General features: G+C 52.3%; 1 long non-coding RNA gene across 1 annotated transcript; it reads right to left on the reverse strand.

Annotated features, from left to right (window-relative positions):
* Positions 1–676: 676 nt before the first annotated feature.
* On the reverse strand, positions 677–9,027 carry Gm46926. The gene is made up of 2 exons (XR_001785003.1): positions 8,427–9,027; positions 677–1,375 (listed from the first exon to the last, which is right to left on the reverse strand). It is a non-coding gene; the product is annotated as a predicted gene, 46926 (long non-coding RNA).
* Between the last annotated feature and the right edge of the window lie 641 nt (positions 9,028–9,668).

Consider the following 9,668-nt stretch of genomic DNA (forward strand, 5'->3'; position numbering starts at 1 on the left):
CAGAAGAATGCTGAGGTAACCAGCTGAGGAAGGGTATGGAAGCCACCTGGGCAGCCTAGATGAATGAGAGACGGGCTCTCCTGGAAGTTAGGAGCAGCTCATGGAGACCTTTACCTGGAACTCCTGTCTGGTCCCTGGGACAGCAAGTACCTAGTCTCTCAGCTTGACCCAGGGTTTCCTGCACCTGCTGAGCCCTGAGGCCAAGCTCCAAATACCTATAACTCAGGACTTGAGCTAGGGTACCTCAGTGGGCTGCACAGATCCCTAGCCATTGGTAGTCTCCTCATGAGGTCCATGTGGTGTGGTGTTTGGGTGCTCAGAACCGAGCTCAGGAAGTCCAGCTCTGCTCCATGACATCACGAGGGGGACCCAGAGACCTCCCACCCTACCTCTGAGAGAAGAGCCTGGAGGATGACCAGCAAGGACCTGTCACCAGCAAAGCACAACCTGTCCCCTGGAGGAGAAGTCTGGATTGTCAGAGATACCTCTGACCTACCCTTCCCCGACACCCACCTCCCGACAGATCTTTTGGGGGTAGAAAAGCCTTGGCTGGCCTCTCCTTTAAGAAGTGCTGCCGTGAAAAGTCAGCTTATGGGTTTGATTTAATCGTGAACCAATGATTTTTTGCAAAGTGGGGCATGACCCCGGTCATTCTGTGAAAATGAATTGCCTGGGAAATGGAAATTGTCACTTTATTACGGGATTTAAAACTCCAATCCCAATTGAATAACAATGTGAGGGAGACCAGCCTGTGTCCTTCCTTCTTCCTCTTATTAATGAATTAGGATCCATGGAGAGGTAGTAGGATTGCTAAGCAGTATTCAGTTTCCTGCCCCAGTCAAGGTGGTCTCCAGTAGAGGGGCATCTCAGCCGCCCCACCTTTCCTTACCCTCCAGGAAGCATCTCAACCCTCAGCCCTCTTCAGATTCCTGGAACATCACGCCACAAGTCCGATAGCTATGCCTTTCCCCAGGCTGTCTCTGTCCAGAGAGGTGAGCAGCACGGACGCCTCCGGCATCTTTCCCTCAAGCGACGTTATGGGTGGAGCCCAGTCCACAGGTCTTAGTGTACAGCCCTGTACTGGGCAGGGTTAGATTTGATGCCCCTCTGAGAGTCAGGATCATCACCTCCATCGCATCGGGGAGCTCCATCCCACGGGCCTGGGCACGAGAAGGAAGACGGAGCCACAAGCTGGACCTCTGTCCCCAGTGATGTGTCTACCATCGGTCCTCATCATCTGTAGTTGAGAACCCCAATTCCATGTGCCAGTTAACTGCTGAGTGACAAGGCTTAGATGGGACGTGATGGGTATGCTCATCAACCCAGTACTCAGAAGGTGAAGACAGGAGGGTCAGTAGTTCAAAGCTAGCCTGGGCTACAGAACAGGTTTCAAAACAAGAAAGAGAGAAGGGGAGGGAGAAGGGGGAGAAGGAAAATTTTGAAAGACAACAGATATACTAAATATATGTGGGCTTCCCCTCCCTCCCTCCCTCCCTCCCTCCCTCCCTCCCTCCCTCCCTCCCTCCCTCCCTTCCTTCCTTCCTTCCTTCCTTCCTTCCTTCCTTCCTTCCATCGTAAGACAGGATCTCATGTAGCCCAGGCTATCCATAAATTCACTAAGTAGCCAAGAATGACCCTGAATTCCTCAGTCCTGATTCCGCTTCCCTGAGCACTGGGGTTGCAAGCATGCACCCCTACTCCTGGGTCACGTGCTGTAGGAGGTAGACCCAGGGCCTCGAGCATGCTCAGTAAGCAAGCACTCGCGCATGCTCAGTAAGCACTCTCCCAGCTTAGCCCCATTCCCAGCCCCAGACGATTTTTCTCTTGTTATATTCCCTAAACGATACAGAATGACAGCTACTTATATGGCAAGCTTACTATCTGGGGGATTATAAATCATCAGAGATTATTCAAAATCTGAGACAAGACAGGCAGGAGTTATATGCAGATATACTGCCATCATGAACGAGGGCCTGAAGTACAGGGATTCTAGAATCACCCACAATGACATCAAGTGCTGATGTAGTATGTATATGTATACATGAGTGCATCCGTGTGTGTGTGTGTGTACATGACTGTATGTGAGAAAGTGCACAAGTGAGTGCTTTAATGTGTGTGTCTATGCATCTGTGTGTGCATGTGTGTGCATGAGAGAATGTATACATGTCTGCTTGTATGTGTGTGTGAGTGTAAGAAGGTATGTGTGTTTGTATGTGTGCATTGTGTGTGCATGAGTGTGTGAGAGTGCATGTGTGGGTGCTTGCATGGGTGCATGGGAGTATACTGAGTATGTAGTGTGTGTGTGTGTGTGTGTGTGTGATTTGATTTGAAAGTATAAAGCACAAGCTTGGAGAGATGGCGTAGCAGTTAAAAGCACTTTGCTGCTCTTGTGGAAGACCTGAGTTTGGTTCCCAGCACCCATGTCAGGCAATTCACAACTGCCTATAACGCTGGTTACCCCTGTGCCCCCTTCCGGTCTCTGTGGGAAGTGCACTCAATGCACACACAGACCAACAAGCAACTAAAAATAAAATAATTTCTAAACACAGGCTCTGCCTCTCCCTATTACCTCTTTATCTACCTTGTAGATTACCATATCGGACATCCACCCCTGTGCTGAGTCTTCCTGTGGGAGAGGTATTGGACAGGGTACCCCAGTCTTCAGCACCAGTTCCCGAGGAATCTCATTGGGCACGGGAGCAAGGGCTCAGTGGGGAAAGGAATTGCTGCACTCACATGAGGACCTGACTTTAATCCCCAGCACCCACATAGAGAAGATGGTGCAGTGGTGCATGCTGGTTAGCCCAGCCTGGGGAGGTGGAGACAGGCGGACTCCTGGGGCTCACTGGCCAGGCTCCAGTGCATAACACTGTCTTAAAACACAAGACATGGTGGCTCAGGCCTGACTCTCTCCTCTTTCTCCTCTTTCTCCTCTTTCTCCTCTCTCTCTCTCTCTCTCTCTCTCTCTCTTTCTCTCTCGCTCTCTCGCTCTCTCGCTCTCTCGCTCTCTCGCTCTCTCGCTCTCTCTCCTCTCCCTCCGATTAGCACTGGTCCACTGGGAAAAGCAGTCAAAGATATCACAAAGAAAATGGGGGCAGGAGCTAGAGAGACAGCTCGGCCATTAAAAGCACTGGGTCGTAATGGCAGAGGACCCATGTTTGTCTCCCAGCTCCACCATGGGCACTCACGACCACCTGTAACTCCAGTCCTAGAGTGATCTGATGCTCTCTTCTGGCCTCTCCAGACACCGGACATGCACACGGTTGAGGAGGCAAAACACTCATAGATACAAAATAATTTTTTTTTAATTTTTAGAAAGAGAAGGGGGGAGGGGGCTGGTGAGATGGCTCAGTGGGTAAGAGCACCCGACTGCTCTTCCGAAGGTCTGAAGTTCAAATCCCAGCAACCACATGGTGGCTCACAACCACCCGTAATGAGATCTGATGCCCTCTTCTGGTGTATCTGAAGACAACTACAGTGTACTTACATATAATAAATAAATAAATCTTTAAAAAAAAAAAGAAAGAGAAGGGGGGGGATCCCCAACTGTAGGGATGCAGGATGAAAACCCACAGATCACCCTGCAATCACCCAATTGGAGGACTCTGACTCTTTGGGTATGGTCCTGGTGGCAGAGGGTGAGGCTGGCCTGTGAGAGTTAGAACCCAGGTGGAGGTGGAGTTGGAGTTGGGTGGACAGCTGAGTGCCCCATCTGCAATCCAAGGGAGTCTGCAGGAAGGATGCAAAATACAGCTGAGCTGCTGCCCGTTCCTATGGGTACTGTAAACACGTGTGCTCATTTCTGGGCAGGACACCTCCAGATGGTTACCCAGTTTCCTTGGTGCTGAAGGTAGTTAACATTGATTTTGTTCCCCTCTTGGCCTCAGTTCTTGCATCTGTAAAATGGGCTTGACTCCTAGGACTCCTCCCTCCTTCTGTTCCCTGCCCCCCTGCACGTACACCTAGCTCTTACCTCTGACCCCCTATCACTGAGCTCAGTTGCCAGGGATTGGTATATACAAGGGTGTCCTGGCCAGGCCAACACACCAGGGCCCCTCTGGGCAGGAAGTTAGGCCTCATTTATTGTTTTCCTGGGCAAGATATTCACAGGGCCCCAGCAGTGCATACCAAGCAGAGCAGGTGCGGGTGGGCAGGAGGTGTTGCCATCAGCAGAACAAAATAATTAAAAGAGGATTCGGGGATCAGACAGACTGTGGCTGGGGGCAGCCGGCACTTAACTCTTCCCAGGCTGGGCTGCAGAAGGACCAGTCCACGGGCAGGAGCTGGGTGAAACCATGCATTGAGCGTCCAGGTCCCAGAAGAAGATGGGCAGGAAGCCCCTCCTGCCATGTCCTCACTCTGGCCAGCGTCCTATGGGGTTGGTGCTCTGCCCCAGCGTTTCCCCTCAGCTGCCTAACCACGGTGGGCTTCTCTGCTGTTGCTTAAGTACTGGAAAGTGAACCCAAAGCTTGATACATGCTATGCAAACAATCTATCACTGAGCCATGTCCTCCGCTTCTCATGGTGGCTGGGGGGGGGGGGTAGACAGTGACAGATACTCTCCTGATGTGTGCCACCCCCTCCGGCATCTACAGAATATTCTAGGCAAGTATTCCACCACTGACCTCAACTCAAGCCCTCTTTCTGCTTGTGTGTGTGTGTGTGTGTGTGTGTGTGTGTGTGTGTGTGTGTGTGTGTATGTGTGTGTGTGTGTGACAGATAGGTTCTTACTAAGTTATCTAGGCAGGCCTTGAACTTCTAACATTCATCCTCAGGAGACCTGAAATGGCAGACCTACCCATCAGCCCCAACTCTAACCACTTTTGATTTCTGTGCCATCTGCTTCATCTTCCACCCAGGGGTGGGTCTATGCCTCAGCTCTGTCCAGCTATAGAGCAGATGAGACAAGAGAGCATCCACCAGCCCAGACAGGCTCCAACCCGTCCTAGAACTCCTTATGGGGACTGATGGAATCCCCAACAGGTCCTAGCATGGTAACTGGCTTCAGTCATCTCAGCTAATGGGCCAAACCTGCCTCCTTGAGCCAGTGATTAAGTAATAGAGAGGATCTGGACCTCAGTTTGAGCACTGTGGTGGCCAACCCTACCCAGCCTGTCCCATGGAAACCTCTGTGAACTCAGAGTCATCCTGTCCCTCCAGCATGCACCAGGGTCTCTAGCATCTTCGGAGTCTTCCAGAGCCCATAAGGACATGTGCAGGCCACAGCCATATAAGGAAATACAAATATTGGGAAAGACCAGTAGGAAAATGCGTTCCTGTCATATACTGCTGGCTGTCACACCAAACCAAACAGCATCGTTAGTCAAGCACAGAGTGGGTGGGTCCTCTCTGCACCACACTACAGGAGTCTCAGTTACAAGCCTGGACAGCCAGGGGGCAGATCACCTGCTGGTGTTTTCCCCCACATCCTGGGAATTGACTTGGGTCCTCATAAGGCTGTCAGTTTGGATGTCTGCCTGTGGCACCTGCTCTTGGCTTGCAGGGGGTTCCTCACAGCATGGTGGGTGGCAGAGCTCTGTGCGTCCAGGGAAAAGCCAGTGCAAGCTTTCTGTGTGTGTGTGTGTGTGTGTGTGTGTGTGTGTGTTAGTGAGTATATGTGTGAGTGTGTTAGTGTGTGTGACTATATAAGTGTGTAAGTATGTGTTAGAGTGTGTCTGTGAGTGTGAGAGTGTGTATGTGTGAGTGTGAATATGTGAGTGTGTATGTGAATGTGTGAAATTGTGAGTGTGTGAGTGTGTATTCGTGAGTTTGTGTGTGAGATTGTGTGTGAGTATGTGTGAGTGTGTGAGAATGTGTGACTGTGTGAGTGGGTGAGTGTGTGTGTGTGTGTGTGTGTGTGTGTGTGTGTGTGCATGTCTCCACTCTTCCATAGGAACAGGTACAAGTCACAGAGCAAGAAGAGTGTGAGGAGATGCAAGGATGGGAGCCTGCTATGACCAGCTGAACGTCCCACCCCAAGGAGGTAACAGATGAGGAAGAGCTCAAAGACCAAGGGAAGGAAGCATTCCCAGTGACAAAGGCCTGAAGAGGCTCTGGGGTGGTGAATTCCACAAGCCAGCAGCTAGAGATGCGAATGCCAGGGTGGGGGTATCCAACAGAGGATGGGGAGTCACAGCTTTTATGTTAGCTGCACAGAGTTCTCCCAAGTGTCCACCACATGCAGGCAAGATCTGTTCCCAGCTTCAGCGAAAAGGCACAAAGATTAGTAGTCTAAGGCTCCATGTCAGATGCTACAGGCTTCGAGGAGTAAGACGTGCCCCCCCCCCCAGCCGCGTTCACTCATAATTGGAGCTCAGAGAGGTAGCAGTGAGATGGGACAGTGTCCTCCTGGATCATCAGACAGCCCAAAGCATTCACACCACCCCAGGCATAGTTTGTAACTTCCACCTGCCCCCATCTCACATGTGCCTGGATGCCTGGCTCCAAAGCTTGGGCCTAATCAGCCTGGAGGAAGGAAGCCAGACTTCCCTATTTCACATGTAGCCTCCATGGGTGTCATTCCACTTAACCAGGAAGTTCCTCATTGTCCCCTAAGCACAAACTCAGCATCAGTCACCACGCACTCAACAAAGTAAGCCTCCCTGGGGAGCGGAGAAGAATAAACAAGCTGCAATGGCCTCTGGGGAGCTGAGCCATAGCAGAGTCTCCTGGCTCTGCCTGGCACCTGCCCACTGGGGACACCCACAGGTGCTGGGCTAGAGAGCAGAGAAACGTTCTCATTTTCTTCCTGACTGTTCCCCCCTTCTGTCCCAGGTTCTGGGGCTAAGCCTGGGACCATAGCTTGGTCCTGACACTTGACCAGGAAGCCTGGTGTATCCTATAGACCTGGCCCTGCCTTGTTGGCCTGCCCTTCCAACCTTAAGGAAGGTTTTGCCATGAGCCCTTTTCCCCATTTCATCCCAGATAATGGAGCTAATTGACCACAATGCAGAACAAGACTAAAACTCAGGATGTCTATCTCCAGGTGGGGCCACGGAGGGGACACTACTACCTCTTCTCCCTGCCCCTCCCCCATCCAGACCCACCACCACACAGTGGTGTGTGTGTGTGTGTGTGTGTGTGTGTGTGCACAAACTTCCTTGTTAATTGCCCTAGTAGTGCAGTAACACATCTGGAGTTAGTTTTAAAACAAATCCCAGCCTCCGTATCATCTCGCTCATAAATACTGCAGTATACAAGAGGGGCTTTCAATAATTTTCCATTTAAATGATGTTGGCGTTCTCCTACGATCAGCAAAGCACACGCTCACGGGGTAAAGACTGGTGGTGGTGGGGGAGGCTGATCGGGCCTCCCTGAGTGGGTTCTCCACAGCACCCCAATTTAACCCTGTACCTTCTCTCTATACACCCCAGTATTTTTTTAAAAAAAGTCTCAGTGTTGACACCAGCTCAAGACGTATGGGTCCCCAAGGGCTCTGGGGACACACCACTGGTAGCTGCAATTTTCCATGGTTATAAACACTGTGCTGAACATCTTTGTGCAGGAGGCAAGGCGTGGTTTTCGAATCATCGTCCAAGGAAGGTTCCCAGACCTGGAGTCCACCATCAAAGAGCCCAGCCCAGATTGCTTTCCAAGGAGACACAAACACCATTCAGTTGCTCGTAAATCATGATGCCATGTGCCCCAACACAGAGGTCACTGAGCATGTAGAACAGGGGAGGGGGTGAGCAGGCCTCTTCCCGCCTCTTCCCGCCCCCCCCCCCCCCGCGGCTGTGGTGGTGTGGGAAGGCTTTCTAACAGGGTGCCACAACTAACTTGACTCAATTTCCCCATCTGGAAAGTGGTCCAGAATAACATGCGTTGTGGGTCCTCTAAAGGCTCCTGACACCTCTGCAGAAAAGGTTGTCCCCCCATGTTGGGAGAGGACGGTCAGTCAGTGGTGCTCAACCACTTTACTGTGACCAGGATTTCCTCTGAAGAATGTATTTCCCTTCCAGGAAGAGGGTCGTCGATCTCTGTATGGATTGAGTTGTTGGCCTTCCTCCTCAGGGGGAGGTGGGTGTTGGCAAATCCAGGCAGAAAAGAGTCAGTCTCTCCCAAAGCTATTCCTTCCAGGACTCAGAAAGAGAACTTGACCAAGAATTCACAGCCTCGGGCGTCCTCAGATCCCAGACCCAGCTAAGCCACCTCCTTTGTCCTCGCCTAGGCAGATCATGCCACATCCCATTCCACAGATGGGGAAACTGAATTAGGGCACATCTAGCCTTGTATAAGTTTCGCCCCTTGCCTTGCTCAACCAAAAACCCAGATTCCCCTTTCTCTGAGCCTCTCCGCCCTGCCCGGTGTGTTTGTTCCAAAGGGATGTCCAGTTGTACCGAACGAAGCTGGAGTAGAAATCAGGCGCAGGGACCTAGTGCTGGCTTGCAAATAGAAGGAACCCTCCCCAGGGACGCCTAAGTACGCACCGGTCTGCAGCCCCGCAGCGCCTCCAGGCCGACGCAAGTGCCCTTGTGGCTCCTCTATAGCCCGGGTGGAGTCTCCGTGAGCAGACCAGACGCAGCGACGCGCAAGGGGCGCCCCCTGCCGACGTCAGATAGGAGCGCAGACCCCAGACCGCGCCAAGATTCCCCCCAGAGGAGGTCAGCTGAGGCCCTGACCACGAGTGACCCCAAACCAACAATGACTCCTTCACAAGTAACCCGGCAGAACAATCACCCACTGAGGACCTCTGATCATCAGTGACCCCCACCCACCAAGTAGCCCTTAATACCAATAGCCCTATCAATGAATTCTTCCATTTAGACACTTTCCCATCAATGACCCTGCCCATCAACAGCCCCGCTTATCAGGGATCCTGACCAAAGCAGACCCATCCGTCCCGAAGAGCCCCTCCCACTGTGGACCCCTTCCCATAATGACTGTTCACCAAAGCCCCCATCCATCAGTGACTCTCCTCACTTCAGAGTCTATTCACCTAGACTTCACCTACGAATAGGACTTCAGGCCCACCTAGACCATGCCTTCTTGGGACTCCAGCCCAACAATGATGGGGCCCACTACAGAAATGTGACAATCAGTAATCACAGGGCCACCGTGGCTGGCCTGCTCCCACCTGGCCCCTAGCTGGCCCTGTCCCTCAGGGTTTCGGGGAGTACCGGGACCATGAGCGTGTGAATTAGCGAGTACTTCACTCACAGGCTGTCTGCTCTTCCAAGTCTTCGTCGGCTTTTAGTCCCATCTTAGAAATGGGCAACTGAGGCCTCTGGCAACTGCATGATTCACCCTGTTTGACTCCCACAGCTCGGAGTATGATTGCTACTGAGGAGCCCTAACTCAGAGGCTTCATCTGTGGGTCGCTCAGGCAGAGGAATGCTGGACCGACTTGATGAGGCAGGACGTAGAGAGCCAAGCAGTTAGGATGAGGTTACCCTGGGCACAGGGGCTTGAGCGCCCTCCAGTGGTCATCCTCCTGGACCCCTCCCTGCTTTTGTCTGAGAACCATCCTTGTGTTGAGGAAGAAGGGGTCCTGGTGTGCTGAGAACAGGTAGCCATATCCCAGAGGTGGGAGGAACGAGGAAGCCTGGACAACGATGGGTGCCAGCACCTGCCCATCCGCACCTCCTGCCCATCTGTACTAGCCTCTGGGATGCACTGACAGAGACTGCAGCCAGCAGGGAGGAGGGACAGAGAGCCCCAAGGGCAATGGG

The sequence above is a fragment of the Mus musculus genome, chromosome 5 (genome assembly GCF_000001635.26).
Source record: "Mus musculus strain C57BL/6J chromosome 5, GRCm38.p6 C57BL/6J".
NCBI classification, from domain to species: Eukaryota; Metazoa; Chordata; class Mammalia; order Rodentia; family Muridae; genus Mus; species Mus musculus.